The 21,844-nt window shown below is 37.1% G+C and overlaps 1 protein-coding gene and 1 pseudogene across 3 annotated transcripts in view; one reads left to right on the top strand and one right to left on the bottom strand.

Annotated features, from left to right (window-relative positions):
* The window catches only part of LOC118533583 (sodium/potassium-transporting ATPase subunit beta-1-interacting protein 3), a 617,142-nt gene that overhangs the window by 397,243 nt on the left and 198,055 nt on the right, over nucleotides 1-21,844 (bottom strand). The gene's annotated exons all lie outside the window — the stretch shown is intronic.
* Nucleotides 36-20,462, top strand: LOC118518283 (putative charged multivesicular body protein 4B-like protein CHMP4BP1 pseudogene; annotated as a pseudogene).

Raw genomic sequence — 21,844 nt, forward strand, 5'->3', positions numbered from 1 at the left:
GGACTGAGATGTTCAAAAATTACCACATAACGTGTATGCAGGTAAGTCATGGGAGAAATGACCAGAGAAATATGTCAAATTCAAAACCCCCGAGGATTCTGAATGGCAATCTAAGAAGAATGGACTCTATTTTGCTGGCAAAGATGAATAAGAAAGACTCTCTGTAAGTCTCTCATTTTTGACCTCTTTAAAGGTAACAGTAGCAATAAGAATCAATTTTATGGTATAGGTCTTCCATAGCAAAGCCCTTTTCAGATTTTATAGGGCTTTTTGCTTCAATAAGATCCCATTTTCCTTTTTATGTTTTTCCTTAGGTTTTACACTCTTCCTTTGTTCAGGTATAAGAAATGATCGCTCTACCTCCAGGAATGTGAAACAAATAAGACTTTCTATTTTTGCCAAAGAAATGAAAATCTAGATCGTGTAGAAATTGACAAATGCCGAACAATAGACTTTTAACCATGTTTATTTGAAGCGACTTGCTGTACTTCAGTGCACAATTACAAATCATCTTTCAAGCTCTTCAGAATCTCAGACCTGCCAAGAGCTAATTAACTGCTCTGACAGTGGGAAGATGCAGCAACATAAGGCACAGTTTCTGAATGACTGTAAGGTATTTAATTTGAATAAAAGGAGAATTAAAAAGCAGCAGAGAGCAGGAGTGGTAGCAGACAGAGAATGCCTGTATTAAAGATTCTTACTTGATTTCAAAATCATCCGCTTGAAACTTATATTGGGATGCGTGTTTTAAAGCATCAGACTGCCTTACAGAGCACAGGGACAGAAGCAGTGATTGTGAGTCTGGGTTGGTGCAGCTCTCCCAGAAGAGACGGACACGTCCTCCTGGAGTACCTTTCCTCTCCTCTGACCAGCGGTCAGAACATGAACAAGGATGCTCAGTGCTGAGCATCATGGTCAGAACAGCCAAGCTACCCCTAACATGGAACTGAATCAACAGACTACTGCATCCCAACCGATTTGAGGAACACACACATAATCTAATAAATACCCTTATTACTAATTTGCAACTGCTTTCAGTCACTGTACAATCTAGCACTTCACCCCAACCCTACTCTCTGGTCTGAGAAAGGGGCAGCAGGGACGGGATTTTTTTCTTAGATCCCTCCTGCACGGGCACTTCAGATGAGATCAGCGGAAGTCTTCTGGCTGCTTCTCTTTATCTCCTTCCTATTTTACCCCCAATTACACTCACCTTATCGGCGGAGAGGAAAAGATCTTTTTTTAAGGGGCACCTGGGTGGCTCAAATGGTTAAGCGTCTGCCTTCAGCTCAGGTCATGATCCCAGGGTCCTGGGATCAAGCCCCACATCGGGCTCCTGGATTGGCGAGGAGCCTGCTTCTCCCTCTCCCTCTGCCTCTCTCCCTGCTCATGCTTTCTCTCTCTCTCTCTGTATCTCTGTGTCTCAAATGAATAAATAAAATCTTTAAAAAAAAAAAGATCTTTTTTTAAGGTGCCAAGAACTTTCACATGTTATTTCATTTGACTCTGATACGAATATCATCCAGGGTGGGGTTAACTCCTGACTTCGAGGTAAAGAAACGGAGTCTCAGAAAGCTTTCATATCTTGTCCATGATTCAAAGTCAGATGGGCTGACTCCAACCACACTGGCTTCCCACCTTACCACACAGTCTCAACACACAGATGTGCCTGTCTTGTAGACTCAACTCCAGTTTTCTTTATAACTAATCCCTGACTCGGTTCTGATTTCATGTAGAATTAAAGGGCCCTGTCACTTCCTTCCCACTCAGAGGCTGAGTCCTGCCTGTAACTGAGTCCACCTCATCCCAGGAAGGAGGCTGAATGGTCCTTAACAGGTCACGTGTGTCAGCTCCCTGAACACCCAAGATTTCTGGGCGCTTACCCTGGTTCCAGCCCTCACCCTAAGTGAGTTAAGGTACAAAGTGCTATTTAGGTTGATAGCCATGTGAATCCTTCTGCTATGTGGGGCTTTGATCATCTTTCATATCTAGTTTTCCAACTCATATGTACCTCCTCCCACAGGACGCAGCTGAGTATATGCATACAGGATTTTTTACCAATAGTTCTAATGCTTTTATGGTACATCCCCCATTTTCCCTTTTCTAAATAATAGCCTGCAATGTTTCATAGAACTTACAAAGCATTGCAAACATAGTTAAAAGTATAAGAAAAATACGATATCTACATAATTATCTCACCAAGATTGAACAGATGTTAACATATTGCAATTTCTTCCAGATCATTTTTTTAAAGAAATATGTTACAGATATTGCTAAAATGTTACTTCTATCTCTTACCCCTTCCTCCCTAGAAGCCTTCTCCCCTGAAGTTGGTATGGATCATTTCCACGCATGTTTCTGAACTTCTGTAATATGAACAAATTCACCCGTAAGCAGTATGTTTGTGAGTTCTAAAGATTTATATAATTGGAATCCAGCTGCACTATCTTTTTGCAATTTGTTTTTCTCCCACTTTTTATGGGTGTCTATCCTAGAGAAACTAGATGAGCTCACTCAGGAGCTATGTCTAAGAATTTTCACTGAATCATTGGATGCTAGTAAAACAAAAAATGAAAACAACCTAATTGTTCCTCTCTTGTGCAATGTTTACAGAAATGTGATTTGTGTAACGGAATCCAAAAAGTGTTATCCAGCAGTTAAAATGGATCAACAAGATCTACACATATTTATAGTACTTAAGTCCTTTTTAAAAAAATGCATTTAGGCCAAGGAAAGCAATGAATATAAAGTGAGTTTTTACCATAGCAGGTTTCCGTTTGCTTCTTTTTACAATTGATCCTTCGATAATATAAAATATTGAATGATTGAGTACATAAAGATTCTTAGTGTTATCACTGGTGAAAAAAAACACAACAAATGTTTCAGTATTTTCTGCATCTAAACCTCTGGTCTGTCTTCAGTTCGTGTGCTGAACCCTGCAATGCAGGTAGCGGAAAGATGCAGAATTTTGGCACTAAATTAAGTCATCATGTTAGCAAACTCACATTCAGTCCCTGTCATTGACTCCACTGAAAACTCAGGATAAAGGCAGATATGTCTATGTTTCATTCTTAAAAAAAAAAAAATCGTTCCCATCTGCTCTATTTGTGTATGGCAATCAGATCAGTGATGCTTTTCAGAGACTTGGTCTTTCCTGCTATCTGATTTTATCAAGTTAGTTCTGAAAAGACTTTAGATAACTAATTTGTATGCAGGCCAGAATTTCCAAATTGGCAGCTCTAACTACCACAGCATTCAAACCGCCGTATATAGATGACAGTAAATTACTTTCAATATTACCTCCAGACTATTAAAGCTATAGCGGTATGAGAATAATGCATGTGTGCATATTGCTACCGTCAGTAGGTACCCAATCAATAAAACAATATTGCTCAGTATTTCAGCAGAGCAGAGGTCTGATAAGGTAATGGTAGCCTGAAATATGTTAATATATTTAGTAAAACTTCTATTAGTGGAGTTGAGGCTGCTGTGAACTGAGAGAGCTGCAACGCATGCTGGGAGCTGGGCCGCTCAGAGCTGGAATTCTGCTAAAGGAACTTTGTTGTGTTTGAGCCAGGAAGGGAAGTCATGTGTGAGCCAGACAGTAAGTACTAAGCCATCCACCTGAGTTGGTGAGGCCAAGCAGCAATTCTCTGACCTGCCAGAATAGGTCAAGGCGTCCTGTTGTAGGTTTGTTTTTTTGTTTTGTTTTGTTTTGTTTTTTGTGCACTGCAATCTTCCTTAGCGAGCTTACCACAACACTAAGGAAGCAATTCTTTGTAAAAGTATGTGATTAATGGTTCTTTCCTCTGCCAGATGCTTAAATGGATGGGACTGTGCCTGATTTGTTTGTTATATGTCCCCAGTACCAAGCAAAACTCCGTGAACACATTTATTTCATAACAGAGTCCTAAAAATAGCTAAAGGGATGTGAGGGGAAGCCTCCCAATGGAGAGGTCTTATTGGGCACCAGTCCTGAGAAGGGAGGTCTTCCCTATGTACCCACCCTACCTGTGACCAATCCAGCAGGAGCAGTAGATTAGTAATTCCAGAGGAACAAAAAGCAGGAGCTCAGAGTACAGGTCTGGATCCAAGCCATTTGATTCCTATTCAACTCCATGATTCATCTGCTTTGTGACTTTAAGCAAGTAATTAACTTCCCTAAGCCTCTGGTTTCCCATTTGTAAAATAAATACATCGTTTTTAAGGATGAGATAATCCAGGCATTGCTTCTATAGTACTTGCTGATAACATGATTTCTATTATGACCATTATTATTGATGATTAGAATCTATCCCTGAGAAATAAGGGTTGATAAAAGAAATAAGAGGGCATGATACAGGCTCCAGCCATTGGTACTGGTTTAGGATTGGATTCCAGGCTCAGGGATGTGAAGTCTCAGGTGGATTTACTAGCATATTTTAGAAAACAGCCTAGATTTATGATCCAGGTCAACACAGAGGTTGGAGAAGGGATGAAGTTCTAGGCCTTCAGGGCTTGAGGAAAAGTAACAGAACACTGGGTTGGATGAGAATAAGTTTGATTATTGGGAGGAAGGCAGAAATCCAACAGATCCTCCACTAGATGTTGGGATTAGGGCTGCCTTACATAGAACTAGTTGACCCAATCTTGAGAAGCTGGTAAAGACAGAGGAAACAAGTCAGGAGTTGACAATTCATTCTGGTGGTGGAAATTACTATAGGAAGGCTTCTCCAGAGGCATAGATAGGACATTAAGAGGAACTAAGAACTTTTAAGGACATAAGAAAAGGGGAGTAGTGGCCATATATTTATTATAAATTTCTGGAAACTGAAGAAGAACAAAATAGAAATCAGTGTGGATAAATAGTGGATTTAGATTATTTTTTACTTTTGGTAAATGGTTTTCCACATAGTGAAAAACTGTGCAAACACAGTGAAGAAACTTAAAAAGAAACACTGAAAACTCTCACCCTGTCCAGGAATTGCCAATATATGGCACAGCTGCACCATTTCTGAATTCTGTGTCCCTGGCCAACCTCAAGGAGTAATCTGCATTCTTGCCCAGTGAGCCCATATATGGCCTCAAGACACTTCTTAATACAGTGCAGCAGCTTCTTCGAACCGATTTCATTTGGCACAAAGAGAGGACCTACTTGCCTTCCCTGATCTAGATTAATCCCTTAGTATTTACATGAGAAAACTGAGGCCTAATGAGGCCAAACCACCTTTCTCTTAAAATCTCTGAGCCAGCTCTGGTACCCCTCCTGGTTAATGTGTTCCCCTACTCTTTTCATGATCCTCATTTCTATTCAATTAACATTGTTACACAAAATACATTTAGACAAAATATCAAATACTAAATATATTCATTTTTCAAATGATCTTTCTTGAAGTCACATGACTATTGCTCATAGACGTAAGACTCGGGGCATACACTAAGTACCTGTGGCAAATCCACTGGCCATGTTAAAAAAAAATGGGAAAAATGTTGAGTAAGCTCAAAAATAAGAAATTTTTTTCAGTGGATGAGACGTAATATTTGAGCATCACAGTGACTCTCCTTGATGTAAAGAAAGTCACAGAGAGACAAAGAAGATGACCACAACCTACTTTAGCAATTTTTAAGAGAGATCTGGACTATCCAGATCAGCTTCCCTCAGTCTTGTAAATTCTCAACAGTAAAAATAATACTTAATGAAATGGCTCATGCTTTACTGCTTTATGTGCTTCCATATTAACTTCAGGTAAATTTATGACAGAGACAACTGTACTTTTGTGTCAGGTACTTATAAGCACTTATTATATACACTGATCAAAAAGAAGCACTGATTTACAAGGTGTTTCAAGACTATTAAACTGGTTACAGGAGTTTAGAGTGTGTGTATCTTTGTTCTCATAAGGTTGCTGATCATGCCTGTGATTTCTTTGTTATAAAATCCTCAGTTAGGAATATTTTCTTCTCTTTTCTAGGGACATATATGATCTCTTTGTTTTGATACAGTTTCTAAGAAATCCTGAAAGTAATGTGAATAAAGCACTGCCTAGAATTTCTGTCTTATGGGGCCTAGGGAGGTGAGGAAGCAAGAGCCAGCTTTCCAGACAGAAGTAGCAAGAGCAAGTGCAAAGGCCCTGAGGCAGGAATGTGTTAGGCACCTTTTAGGAATCAAAATGTATCTCCTGTGGCTACTGCACAGTAGAGCTGGAGAGCAAGGAGATAACAGAAGGGAGAGGTCAGAGCTAGGTCACATAGGGTCTTAAAGGCTATGGTTAAAAGTTGGATTTGTATTTAAGCCCCACGGGGAGTCATTGAGGGAGTAAAGCAAACAAATGCAGGATTTTATTAACCTTTTAAAATGATGGTGTCTTTTTTTTTTGAGTTAGTGTTATTTAAGCAAGCAACTTAACTAGATTCGGGACAGGGGCTGTTTCTGTTTCTCTGACACCTCCACACGGTCCAGCTCATAACAAGCTCAGAATAAATGTTTACTAAATAAATAAGATCAGATGGCTTATTGAATTGAGACATGAATACAGGAATAAACTATCAATGTGGATAGAGTCAAAACACATACTGGAACAATTCTGGCCACATCTAAGTCTAAGTGAACAGGAAAAAGAAATTTTTATTTTATTTTATTTTATTTTATTTTAGGAAAAAGACTTTAAGATAGTACGCATTTATGATTTATTGTTGGAGATGTAATTAGTTCCTGATTTTTTTCCTTCTTCAAAAGTTTGTTTATTCTGTAGTTGGTGTTGTGTTAGCATTCTTGTTTTATTTAAGTATTTTCTTGCTGATTAGCATGCATTTATGTAGCCAGGGTAATTAGGTTGAATTACATCAATTTGGAGAGGTTAAATTCTAGTAATTACACATTTGCTACTTACAATTAGAGTATAAATCTGATGATGGTATATTACTTGCAATGCATATGATAATGGCAATTTAAGAAAGATGTTGTAAACTTAGAATTCTGGATACTATTGACTTAAGCAATCCATTTAGTCTATAAAAATGTTTGAGTTGAATATTCTAAAAAAAGAAAGCTGTGAATTGATACTTCCCATTTTATAGTCGAAAACACTGTATTGTATCAGTCTTTAAAATGTTTTCCAAATAGGCAGAAAGCCATTTAGGAAACTGCATTAGAAAACAGAAATTCCTCCTACATGCTAAACCCAGTATGTTGAAATATCCATTCCATGTTCATGTATGAATTATAGTGCCAGGTGTTTTTGCAAACAAATTGTAAGTTGCACTATTAAATAGCTTAATGATAGATCATTCACAGTATATCTCTATTTTAAGGTATAAATAACTATATTATATATTTAGGCATGTGAAATATCATTGATATCAAGAAAGATTCCACCTCTGATGCTTTCCAGTGTCAGCAAGGAATAACTGGAAAGTTTAGCTGATAATAACAATTTTGCTTTCCAAAAATAGTTGTACGTGAAGATCCTCCTGACTCATCATTGGGGTATTTTTCTTATATCAGAATATTTAGAATAATATTGTTAGGATATATCTGTGAACATCTTCAAATGGAATATTCTAACTAGAATTTAAGACACAGTCTTCAGCATGACACTTCTAACAAGCATTAAAATGTTGCTGAAAAAAACAAGATAAAATAAAGGCCTACATATTAATTGATTTTTTAAAAAATGTTCTTTTATAAATCAAATAATATTAATTGTGCTCTTTTTAACTTGCTTCTATGTGAATCCAAACACACACACATACATGTATATTTATACCTAGAGGGATGATACATTAATAATTATTCAATAAAATATGCTATTATCAAGAGTAATTCTACTGACTTCATGATCTAAAAGAAATTGATCGATGCACCAGTTTTCTGAGTTTTAATTTGAGAATACTTTCTAAACTCTGCACCTTTCACTTATTTTTTAATAAACTTAATTTTGGAATAACTGAAGGTGTACAGGAGGGTTGTAAAGACAGTATAGAGAGTTCCTGTAAATCCCTCACTCAGTTTCCCATTGTTAACATCTTGCTTTTTGTCCTGGAATATGGAGATATATATCTACAAATACACACAGGCACAGGAAAGATTATATATAAAATGAAAGCAGTTAGTGACAAAGATTCAGCTTTCAGGGCAAGGAAAATGAGCAAATTGCCAAGAGTTAATATAGTTTTCCATAGTTTTTAAATACCAAAAAATTCAGTCCAAGGGCTGAGTTTTAATACCAAATCTGTATTCAACAGACCCTTGGTGCATTTTAGGATATGTCTGCTAACTTCTATGACAGAAGATACACAATATTCTAATGTAGAACATACTAGGGATTTTTGTATTTCTGCTAAGTAGCTATGCGTTGCAAGATGAATTACATTGTTTTTAAACATTTACCAAGGTAACATCAATGCTAGTTGCTAATAAGCCTTGTACTGTGCCTAAAATAGATGAAAAATTTGCTGGATTCTATTAAACTCAGTTTTAATAGACCAAACTTACTTTCATTGCACATTTTGTTGTTTCTTCCTACATAGAAACATTTATTAGCTCTGAGTAGAAATAACAAACTGAATAGAAATGCCAGCCCTCTGTTTAAGGAGCTCAGAATGTAAAAGGAGACAGAAAGGAAGAGCAAACAAGATTTCATAAAAGACCAAATATGAGAAATGCTATACCAGTTGAGCCTACAAAATTCAGTGGGAACTTTGAGAACACATGTAGCTGGAAGAAGCAGCCTTTAGACTGTGGCGATGACTAGAATGTTTTGAGTACCCTGTAATAAGAGAAAGGTCATTCTGTGAAAAGAAAATGTTATGAACCAAGGTTTGCAAAGCGGGCATATGGAGTACATATGCCCTGGGAAGAAGCTAGTTGTCAAATGGATGGTCAATATTTTAGAGGACCTTCCATCTGACAAATGCATATTGTTCAACAAAGGCAAAGACTTGGAAAACCATCTGTCTCAGCTGCTTTTCCAAATCAAGATGACCAGCAGGACGTGCTCTCTTCCTGTCTTTCATAGTGACAGCTGATTCAGGATCTGGAGCTAAATTATCAATAGCCATTATTCACACCATCAAAGGGTTGGGTCAATAACTTCCAAGCCCAACCACACATCACTTTCCAGTCTCCTTTCTGTGGGCAGGTGTTTTGACATGTTTGTATTTTTAAAATGCCTCATTCCTTTTTTATAAACAATAATCCATTTAACATGTACACTTACACACACACCCTCTCTAAAATTTTTCTTACTCCGTAGGTTTGGCAGGTAAGTCTTTGTAGAGATAGCATTAGGAGTAAATAATCCAGTCAAATGGCTGAATTTAAGACACGGCTCTTTCAGAAGCAGGGGCCTCAACTAAGCAGCTGAATAACCCAGAGAGATTAATCTTGACAGAGTCAGGCTTGCAGATACTAGACAGGAAGATGATGATATGCTTTGGGTTGTCTATTGTAGTGCTGTTATTTTTGTTTCATGTAAAACTAGAGCATTTGAAGACCAGATAAAACTAGACTAATACACTAACCATTCCCCTCTGGGACCTACCTGTAGACACAATCCAAACAAAAGAGACAGAAAATCTGTAGGTGATCAATAGTGAGCCTATTACAGTGTAGTGGCTTAGCTAATTTGGCTACATGCCTATTTTATCCACTTGAAAAAGACTTGAATAAATCCTCCCTGAAAAAAAAAGTTAACTGAGTATAAGCAGGTGCTAATGGCCATGGTAAGAAAAAGTAATTTATGATATATGACAGACTCAAATGGTTTCTGATTATATCCACATATGCCTAATTTAATATAGTAAGAACTACTGGTGTAAATTTGAATCAACGGTAAACTGTGCTTAAATCATGACTTACTCAATATTTTTTATCAGTCATTATCAACCTAGGAAAAAGAACTCACAGCTAGAAAAATGGGAAAATAGATTTTCAAATGAAGTTAGGAAGTGTCTTGAAAAGAAGAAAAATAAGAGTTACAAACCACAAGTGGAAATCATTGTGTGCTCAATCACATTAATGCCATACAATCATATATCTCAATAAAGCTGAAGTCAAACAAAAAAAGAATCACACGAACCACGCTATCCCCCCAAAAAGTCCACACGATCATAGATGGAGAGGATTTAGAAGTCAGCATGTCTATCCCACACCAGATTGAAAGAATCTGTTCTATCACCCATCAATGCAAGTGGATTATCTCATCTTGGAAAATACTGGTGGCAAAGAACTTGATACTTTGCAAGATAGCTCTCTCTGTTCATGTGTGAACATTCTATTTTAATTTTAAGTCCTCCTAAACCAAAACATTTATTAGTAGCACCAGAACTCCATGTTATCCCCTGAGTAATACATAATTAAAAAAATATCTGTTCTGTTTAAGAACCTTCCAAATATTTGAAGATGACTTTCTTATCTCTAACATAATCCTATCTCCATAAACAATCCCAATCTTCAGCAAAGCAGGAAAGAATATCCAATGGAAAAAAAGACAGTCTCTTCAACAAATGGTGTTGGGAAAATTGGACAGCCAGATGTAGAAAAATGAAACTGGACCATTTTCTTACACCATACACAAAAATAAACTCAAAATTGATGAAAGACCCAAATGTGAGACAGGAATCCATCAAAATCCTAGAGAACACAGGCAGCAACCTCTTCGACCTTGGCCATAGCAACTTCTTGCTAGACACGTCTCCAAAGGCAAGGGAAACAAAAGCAAAAATGAACTATTGGGATTTCTTCAAGATAAAAAGCTTTTGCACAGCAAAGGAAAAGGTTGACAAAACCAAAAGACAACCGACAGAATGGGAGAAGATATTTGCAAATGTCTCATCAGATAAAGGGCTAGTACCCAAGATCTATAAAGAACTTACCAAACTCAACAGCCAAAAAACAAAAAATCCATCAAGAAATGAGCAGAAGACATGAAAAGACATTTCTCCAAAGAAGACATACAAATGGTCAACAGACATATGAAAAAATGTTCAACATCACTTGACATCAGGGAAATACAAATCAAAACCTCAATGAGATACCACCTCTCACTGGTCAGAATGGCTAAAATTAACAAGTCAGGAAACAAATGTTGGCGAGGATGCAGAGAAAGGGGAACCCTCTTACACTGCTGGTGGGAATGCAAGCTGGTACAGCTACTCTGGAATCTCAAAAAGGTAAAAATAGAACTACCCTACGACCCAGCAATTGCACTACTAGGTATTTACCCAAAGGATACAAACATAGTGATCTGAAGGGGCACCTGCACCCCAATGTTTATAGCAGCAATGTTCACAATAGCCAAACTATGGAAAGAGCCTAGACGTCCATCAACAAATAAATGGATAAAGAAGATTATATATATACATATATAATGGAATATTACTCAGCCATCAAAAAATGAAATCTTACCATTTGCAATGACATGGATGGAACTAGGGGGTATTATGCTAAGCAAAATAAGTTAATCAGAGAAAGACAAATTATCATATGATTTCACTCATATGCGAAATTTAAGAAACAAGGCAGAGGATCATAGGGGAAGGAAGGGAAAAATAAAATAAGAGGAAATCAGAGAGGGACAAACCATAAGAGACTTAACTATGGGAAACAAACTGAGGGTTGCTGGAGGGGAAGTAGGTGGGGGGATGGTATAGCTGGGTGATGGGCATTAAGGAGGGCACGTAATGTGGTGAGCACTGGGTGTTATATGCAACTGATGAATCACTGAACCCTACCTCTGAAACTAATAACACACTATGTGTTAATTAAATGAATTTAAATAAAGAAAACAAAACAAACAAAAAAACAAGCCCAATTCAAACACTTCCCATGTGCATGGTTTCCTCAACTTTCATGATTTTTGTTGCCATCTTTATTCATTTAATATATATTAATTGAGTACATACCACATGCCAGGTATTAAGGATATGCTGATGGATAGAACAACATAGTACCTGCACTTGTGGAGCTTAAAGTGCGCTAAGAAAGGCAAATGTTTTAAACCAGTTAATTAAAAATGTGGTGTGTGTTACAAAGCAGAAAGTCATGGATACTATTCAATCCTTTAAAAGTAGTGCCTTGCGTGGCGCCTGGGTGGCTCAATCAGTTAAGCATCTGCCTTCGATTCAGGTCATGATTCTGGAGTCCTGGGATCCAGCCCTGCAGTGGGCTCCCTGCTCAGTGGGAAGTCTTTTTCTCCCTCTCCCTCTTTCTCTGCCCCTCTCCCCCTCCCGTGCTCTCTCTCTATCTCTCTCTCTCAAATAAATAAACAAAATCTTTAAAAAAGGGAGTGCCTTGATCTTTATGTAAAACTCCAAGACTTGTTTTAGTGAAGTCAATGTACATTAGGATGATTTATTACCTTGATCCAACTTATGATTCTTTTAATTTGGCCAAGATTGAAATAACTCAGAAATCACATAGCAGAATGGAAAACAGTCAGACTAAAGCTGAGGTAAATCAAAATTTATGCATACAGTTCACAGTAACTGCTGCCTTCTATAATTATACCATGCTTCTCCAGGTAAAAATATAAACTATCCTGAGGAAAACTTCCAGAGGAAGCCACCTAGTTCAATTCGTTGAGTGCCCTGTTCAGATGACCAATGTGCATATCAGGAACAGGGTCCTCATACAGGTAGAAAGAAGTTTGAGCCCTTCCATTTCTTAAGATTCTCCATATGTTAAAAACAACGAAGAACAGGGAAAAGGAAATCCTCAAGTTAAACTATTTTCTGCTAACAAGCTAGCAATTTTAAATCAGTATAAAGATTACTGAATGTGTAATCATATTCCCTGTGGACATCGCCCATAATTTCTTCCAACTTCATCCTTCCGGGACATAGATGCCCCCCTTTGTGTGTTTGTACTGTATTTTCCTGAGTATGGTGAATGAGTTGCATTATTGTAATGAGTGGATCATGTTGTGGTCTTCAGAGCTCTTAACTGCTAATCAAGGTATCCTAGAAAATAAACAGGTAAGCAAAAAGTAGTTTGCTGATTAATAGGTAGTGTTCTACTAAACTAAGTGTGTAATCTTCAGGCCGCTTTAGTTCTTCTGGTCTCAGATATTTTGCCTAGCAATTAAGATGTCAATTCTGAAGCTTTGTAGGTTGTGTCTAGCTTTAATGTCCAATGAATCTGAATACTGCTTAATTAAGCTTAGATTAATTTCCTATCACCATCTCCACAATGTATAGAAAAGAAACCCTTTGATAATTAGGAGACTAACCAAAAGATTAAAAAATAACAAATTTTTAAAAGTCTCAGAAATTTGACTACAAATGATGTTATCTATTTCCACTATTTGGAACAATCAGTTCTTATGATTCTATAAAATGTTTTTATGGCAGATTTTAGCATAGATCTGCCAATCAAATATCTACGAAACAGCATGAATCTAGAAAAAGATTACTCACATGGTGTTTACTACCCCTTTGCATATTCTGGATGAGTTGTCCAGCTAGTTAACTGCTATTTGGAATGTTCTGAGAGTAATAATCAATGCAGAAAAATGGCAGATGACAAGGATGTTGGGATTTTATCATGCATCACTTTGACATTTGTTTGAACCCAATTTTTGTTTTGCGAACTCAATAACTTATACTTAACTTCCTGCCTACCCTTGTGGTTTTTTTTTTTTTTTTTTACTGTAAAGAATCAAATACTTTTTTTCTTTTAAATTATATCACAAGTTAGGGAAAAAAAGAGCATTCTTTACATTCAAAGGTTTTGCTAATCATGGCAATTATTTTGGGATCTGAAGCTTAAAATGAAGCCCTTTGAAGAGAGAACTTTAATTGTTTTTACCTTTCTTTGTAAATTATCGGATACAAGTGGTGACCTAGGGTCAAAGGTCAGTTGAAATATCTAATACCTACCACTTTGGAGAAAAAGGGAATTGCTAACGTTATTCTGGGTCTTGAAATGTACATGAGAGTGTGAGTGTGTGTGTGTGTGTGTAAATAATGTGCTTAGGATGAGATTGGTGAGGAAAAAACACAGAACTCAATGTCTTTTTCATATACTATTTAGGAAATATTTATTTCCTTCAGAGAGTAGCAATGTACATGTTACTTAGAAAATACATGGCAAATTTCAGTTTGCTTGTCTTCTAAAAAATCTCATAAGAAAACATGTACTTCTGAGAATTGGAGCCTAATTCCTACATAAATTGTCTATCTATCTACCTAATCTATAAATCTATAATCATATATAATGCATGATTTGGATAACTATCTAAATAGTTACAGATTGATTTGGGGAATCCTCTGAGGCTCATCACATTGCTGTCTGTGATACTCATGTTGGAATGGCCACTGGATTTTTTCAGCATCTGGGACTGTTTTCAAAGGAGAAGTGAGGATGAGAACATCCAATGGTGAGCACTTGATTTTTAGTTAATTGTATTTTATGATACGTATATGCTGCTTTAAAAGTACTGTAACCAGAGCCATGGATGACAGCTGCCTCTTCTTCAAACAAATGTAATCCAAACTAATTTAAAGAACTTAAATTAATAAATTAATTAATCATCTCCTCCTTACTCTTATACACGGTTGTAGTGACATGCTTTCAAAGTATATCACACCAAAATAATATGACATTCTTCCAAATTACTTTAATTATTTAAGAATTGGATCAAAATTTCTTCTGCAGGGATTCAAGGTTCTAGTTTCTGATCCTGAGCTATGTTGTAGATATATGAAAAGAGAACACGGCAGAGATTAGTAGCCAAGACTCTGGAGCCACACTGCCTGGGTTCCATCTCCTGGCTCTGCAGTTCACTTGCTGTGTGACCCAGACAGGCTACCTCAACCTTTCTGAGCCTCAGTTCTTCACTGGTAAAGTGAGGATAATAACATCATCCCCTCGTTGTGTTTTAAAGGTGGGATTAGTCATTATTTAAAGTGTGTACTGAGGGTTTCAGAGGGGAGGGGGTTGGGGGAATGAGGTAACAGGATGATGGGTATTAAGGAGGGCACGTGTTGTGATGAGCACTGGGTGTTATACGCAACCAATGAATCATTGAACACTACATCAAAAACTAATGAGAGATGTTGGCTATTTGAACATAAAAAAAAAGTGCATAATGCAGTGCCTGTGCATAACAAGCCCCTAACACACACACATATAGGTGTGTGTGTGTGTGTGTGTGTGTGTGTGTTATAATTATTATCATTGTATTGATTAAGTGGCATTTGCTTTGGGGGAGCAGACCTAAGGCAACTATTGGCCTGTTGTAGAATATTTAAGATGTCTGAGAAGTAACTGGGGCAGGATCCCAGCACTTGTCCCTGTAAATTCTTCTGGGTCTGAGAAAGCCATACTTTTTGTCCTTGTCCTACTTTCTTACCTTACCTATCCTCTGACAGCAAGTATCATCCTTGGTTCACATTACTGAATACTTCTAAAACAATGTAGATGTTAACACCATATTAAAAATAAATAGCCATTTACTTGCTTTAAATGTTGGCGATTAGGATTCAGGTTAATTCAAACATCATTCCCTTCAAACATCATTCAGATGATTTTAACACATCTAGATGGTTTTTTTTTTCTTGTGTTCTTACCAGTCCTTAAATAAGGTTCTAGCTAATAGTGAAGGCACGCTAGAACTTTCATTAGCTCACTCAACCATTAGAGCAGCAAAAAGATCGCTGTTCAAACTAAAAATTGTAACGCTATCGCTAATAACGCTAAAACTTGGTTATCTGATTGATGAAGACAGTGACTTTGCAGATTGACTGGAATTCTTAAAGTACAAATTGACACATTAAAGTAAGTTTTTAGCCTCAGTTTTTGATTTGTAAAGTTACAACATTCTGCATGAATTAACAAAAGACGGCAAGGTGACGGCAAGAAATGATTGAAATAAAGATTGAGAATAGCAAATCAGTCACCAAATGCACATTATAATTACCACCCCCCACCAAGGTACAGGGAACAATAAATAGGCATTAAAACTCACTAGTAACCTCAGTACAAAGAATTATTGAAATTAAAAATATATCATTTTGCTTTTCCCTGAGGCTCTGGTTTGAGATATTGTGGATACACATTTATCTTCTCGCTAAGACTCACTTGGGTCAAAGCCATTTATATCCACTGACAGATCACAAACCCAGTAAGGAAGGACCACATGTGGTGGCTTTCCTTGTGGTCTATGTCATGTACTGTTTTAATGTGGCTTATTAAATTTCAATAAAGACAAGTTTTTTCTGACAATTCAATAAGGCATAAACTCATCAAGAAGTAAAGGGAGTAAATGGGGGATGCTTGGGAACTGTTCTCTTTCTAAACTATAAACATACCTCTCAGTATTTCCACACTTAAAACTCACTCATTCTGAAGACAGAATTCTACCTCTCTCAATCATGTACACATGACCCAAAGGCTGGAAAAGAAAGGGGGGAAAAAAACAGAACTTAATGGCATTTCAAAGTTTATTGTTAGCTTTATGATAGAACTCAATGAAATCAGAGAAAACAGCAACTGTAGCTATATTTGACATAAATGGACAAATCTTACCTAAAAGCCCCAGCATATGGCCATATATGTGAAATAGATCACTTTGACAGTCCTGAGTGCTTCATGGGTTCTAAATATTTTATGCCTTCCCCATTTGTTAATGCTTCCAGTCAAATACAGATATAGAGAGAAATACAGCGGGTTGACGTTCTAGAAGTCAGACACATTTAATAGACTATAGATAGAGTAAGCCTGGCTTCTAAACTTAGGCTTGTTTCATTCACTTAGCATCTCAAAAAAGTATTTGTAAACACAATACTGTTCAATCCTGGAAAAGTATGCAGACTAGTGGGTCCCAGAACTTACTAAGTCCTCCTTCCAAAGGCCAGTTGTTTTTCACTTAAATGAAGCTGTCTAACCCCAGATAAGAAAAGCATTCGAGATTTCTGGTGTGCTTTAAATATTCAGAGTTCCTTCCAAAGATCACACTGTAGACATTTTCTCATGGTAAACATTTGAGTTAGCAAATAGAAACCCTATAAAAGAAAAAAGATCACATAGTTTGAAAATCCTAAGAACATTTGCTTCCTCAACAGACATTGATAAGACACTGTATGCTCCAACTCGGAACTGTATTCTCCTTGGCAACAGAACCAAAGAGAGAAAGCAAGCTGGAAAGATGCTTTAAATGGAGTTTGAAGATTTTCCATGCATTTTAAAAATCCATACTGTATCATATCCCTTATAACATTAAAAATCAATCTAGACTCTAGTTCAATGGCTCTTCTTCACAAAAAACTCTGAGATTCTTATAACAATCGCTTCCTACATCTTCTGTCATTGACTTGCAGAGTCGCCTCTTCTAGCTCTGCTGTCCTTTTTCTTCGGTTTTTCTGTTTTAAAAATACCCTTAAAAATATCCATGATATTAAAAGAATAAAGTGAACTATACCATGATATGTATTGTACAATTTTAGTTGTATAAAAGGATAGACACGGGCAAATAGAGGACTTCCAATTGTGAGTGGCTTTTTCTTTAATTTTTCTGCATTTTCTTTTTTTTAAGATTTCTTAAAACATTTTTAAGTAATCTCTACACCCAACGTGGGGCTCAAACTCACAACCCCAAGGTCAAGAGCCACATGCTCTACCTACTGAGCCAGGCAGGCACCCCGCTGCCTTCTTTTTTCATTTTCTAAAACTTCTAAAATGTATTGGTATTGTTTTTATAATTCTAAAAGTAAACATTAGTATAGGCTTTTAATCCATCATCCACATATCTGAAATCTGAAAATGAAGTTTTTCATGATTTTAGCACTCCTTCATTCGGCAGCACAACCTAACCTGACCTAGCAAGAAAACTATTTACAGCCTTTATCTAACTTGCGAGAATTCTGGTATATTACTCTGCGGAAATATTAATGTGTTTGATTATGGAGTTCTGTCTCAAGGTTTTACAAAATTTATAGTCTATGTGTCACACTTCTAAAACCTGAAAAGTTCTGAATTCTGAAACACATCTCACCCTAAGCATTTCAGATGAGGAACTGTGGACTTTTAATAAAGTAAAAAAAATTAATAAGATCTTTCACAAAGCCTAAACACTGTATATTGAGATGGTCATGATCCAATGCCATTGAGAGCTCAGATATGACCTACTAGACATTTTGTTCCACGATGAAATAGGTTATGGTAAGGAAGATACCAACAATCATTCATTTTTTAGAGTGCTGCTGTAAGTTCTATTTACAATAAGATCCACTAGCTCCTTACCTTTGAAAGTCCTCATAATTTTGAAAATGCTATAATTGGACATTTTCTTATCTGATGCTTCCTTATACGAGATTCACCTAGGGAGGCTGGACAAACAGTACTATTCCTAAGAGCTAATGTTCAGAGAGGTAAAGTCATCAATCCTGCTAATAATCAGCAAAACTCAAGTTAGACAAGCTCTTCTGATTCCTGTGATCATGTGTTTTGTTTTGTTTCTTTCCCAGCATACCACGCTGCCTTAAAATCTTGGACAGAAACTTTTTTTTTTTAAAGTTTGGGCTTCTTAAAGAACTTTTCCCATCCTTCTAAGTAGACACTATGAGGTAGAGCAAACACTATGAGTGCCGAGGTCAAACCAACAACGATCAAGTTCTGCCTCCCCCACTTAAGAGACCCTGACCTTGAATAAGTTATTGAACCTCTCTGAACCAGCTTCTCATCTGCAAAATGGAAATCATTATAGGTAAACTTTACAAAATTCTAGTATATAGGCTGTTGGTGAATACATGATCCCCACTAGCTTTGATTTTCCAAAATAGTATCTGGTAACTCAGGCAAAGACAGTTAAATGATATTTTATTTTAGATGACAATCTGGCTTTGTTTGTTTGTTTTTTTGTTTTTTTTTTCAAAGATTTTATTTATTTATTTGAGAGAGAGAGAATGAGAGACAGAGAGCACGAGCGGGAAGAGGGTCAGAGGGAGAAGCAGAACCCCCGCTGAGCAGGGAGCCTGATGCGGGACTCGATCCCGGGACTCCAGGATCATGACCTGAGCTGAAGGCAGTCGCTTAACCAACTGAGCCACCCAGGCGCCCTGTTTGTTTGTTTTTATACATCAAATTTTAGGGCTGGTTCATCTTTGATAATTTTATATTTATTAAATTGACTTCAAAGACCATCACCAGTTTTGAGAAAAATAATCTCATTTTAGTATATGCACGAATGGCTGGATCATTGCACAACTCAGTCACTTGTTTACAAGTTGAGTTTTAAAAACTGTTCTATTCTCTTCAACTGTCTTTCTCAATAGTCAAATTGTCATCCTATCTGTGTTACATAAATGGCTTTTTGTAGCCTTAAGTTTGATTTAGAAATTGAGAAATTGATTGAGAAATTTTAGAAATTGAGAAAATGTACATATTACATTATATATAACACATATTTTATATATATAAATAAGTAAGCAATATGAAAAAAATATATATAGGGCGCCTGGGTGGCTCAGTTGGTTAAGCAACTGCCTTCAGCTCAGGTCATGATCCTGGAGTCACGGGATCGAGTCCCGCATCGGGCTCCCTGCTCAGCAGGGAGTCTGCTTCTCCCTCTGACCCTCCCCCCTCTCATGCTCTCTCTCTCTCATTCTCTCTCTCAAATAAATAAATAAAATCTTTAAAAAAAAAAAAGAAAGAAAAATATATATATATATGGAGAAAGAGACAGAGAGAGGCAGAGACAGAGAGACAGAGACACACAGAGTGAGTTCACTACATAATTTCCAAAAATGCTTTGAGTGTATGAACAAGTGAGGAAAGCATTTACATACGTATTTTTCCTTTATCAATAAAGCCTCATGAATCCATAGGACAACTTATTTAAAAAGGGATAATTTGGGCTAAGTAAGCAGGAACTCCTGGAGATAAAGACTCAGGAGGAGCAGATCGCTGCCAAGAAACACAGCGCCAAAAACAAGCGGGCAGCCCTTTGGGTGCTAGAGCGCAAGAAGAGGTATGAAAAGCAGCTGGTGGAGATCAAGGGCACACTACAACCATCGAATTTCAGCGAGAGGCCCTGGAGAGCATCAGGAGTGACACAGAGGTACTCAAGAACATGGACTATTCCGCCAAGGCCACGAAGGCTGCCTATGACAACACAGACATTGATAAAGTTGAAGAGTTAATGCAGGGCATTGCTGACCAGCAGGAACCTGCGGAGGAGATTTCAACAGCTATTTCAAAACCTGGAGGATTTGGAGAAGAGTTGGATGAAGATGACCTCCTGGCAGACTTAGCACTACGACGGAAGGAACTAGACAAGAATGTGCTGCAAATTAGTGGACCTGAAACAGTCCCTCTACCAGATGTTCCCTCTATAACCTTAACATCAAAGCCCACCTGCCTGCACCACGTCCTGCCTGCCCCGCATATACACAGCCGCCACTGGACCAGTTCAATGGATCCAGCCTTGTTCTACAATTCCTTCATGTCATCCTCATCCTCTTCCTCCTTCTTGGTGGTCTCTTGAATCTCCCTCCAAAGCAGCAGGGCCACATCACTGCTCCCTCTCTGCAGAGAATGGTCTTCACCCAGCCAGACTGGGATGGGAAGGGGGGAGGAGAAGGGAAAAGGGTGGGTGGGATGGGAGGTGCTTGCTGTTTATAATGTGGAATTTCTGTAAAATAAACTGTATTTGCAAATCCAACATTGAGATTCTGGACTACGCTAACTCCACTGCTGAACCTCAAAGGAAGAGGTCTACCGTTTGAAGTTGAAAGGATCTGAAAATGTAGATGTCCTGAAAATGTCCTTTTCAGTCAGTTGACTTGTCGCACATCTCTTTGTAAGACTTGTATGGGACTGGCAGAAAAGTCAGTTTTTGAAAGCCGTATGCTCTTCCTTGTCCTTAGCTGTAATAAAGCATCTGATTTTGCTTTCCCTGAGAGCTGTATCTCTGTCCATCACCTGTGTACTGGCCCCTGTGTTTACCACTCTGCACACCCCTCGCTCATACTCCCCTGGTCTTTTGGAGTTTGTGACACTGATTTGGAAAGGATGATGTTCTCTTGAGAGCAAGTGAGACTGCAGAGTTCAAGTCCAGCTGTACAGTTTTCTAACATAGCTCTAAGGTCCCTGTTGCTATTTGTGATAACAGAGAACTCATTGGAAACATGTGCATTCATTTATATTCAGATGAAATTATGGTTTGCACTGTCTATTAAATATCACAGTTAATTTTCATTAGAAAGGAATAATTTGGAGATCAGGTCAAACAATAACTTGAAGTATTTATAAAATAAAAACTTCTAAGAAAGTTAATAATATTGTGTATGTCCCAATATAAAATAACCATGATATGCAAATATTTACTTGAGTAATACTTGGAAAGTTGCTTAAACTGGTTTCCTAAAAATAAGGTTATTTAGAGATCATCTTGAAATATGAGAGACTTAGCAGAACTTAACTATAGGGTGTCCTTTGTTTTTGTGGAAAAAATTTTATTAAAAAAACTCACCCTAGATGTAAATGTGGCATGTCACAGAGAAAAGATAGTTATATTATCTTATATATAGTAACTATCATATAAAATAAGCAATTTATTAATTATAAGTTTATCCACTTATTAATAGATTCAAAAAAGCAATTCACAATTTTCTATCTTTATCCAATAATGGTTTCTATATGAAATAAAATTTATAAAACTTCATGTCTTAGATTCTGAAATTCAAAATTTTGAGAAATCTAGGTTTTTCCCTTATGTTAACTTACCAAGATTATTTCCCTTCATTAGTAAAAGTAACACCTAATACTTTCCATCCCTCCACCAAACAGTATTAACCCACAGTAATTCTACCAAAGAATTAAAGATGGCTGGATTTAATTATCTTATTTCCATTTGACTTGGAAGAC

The sequence above is a fragment of the Halichoerus grypus genome, chromosome 5, assembly GCF_964656455.1.
Source record: "Halichoerus grypus chromosome 5, mHalGry1.hap1.1, whole genome shotgun sequence".
NCBI classification, from domain to species: Eukaryota; Metazoa; Chordata; class Mammalia; order Carnivora; family Phocidae; genus Halichoerus; species Halichoerus grypus.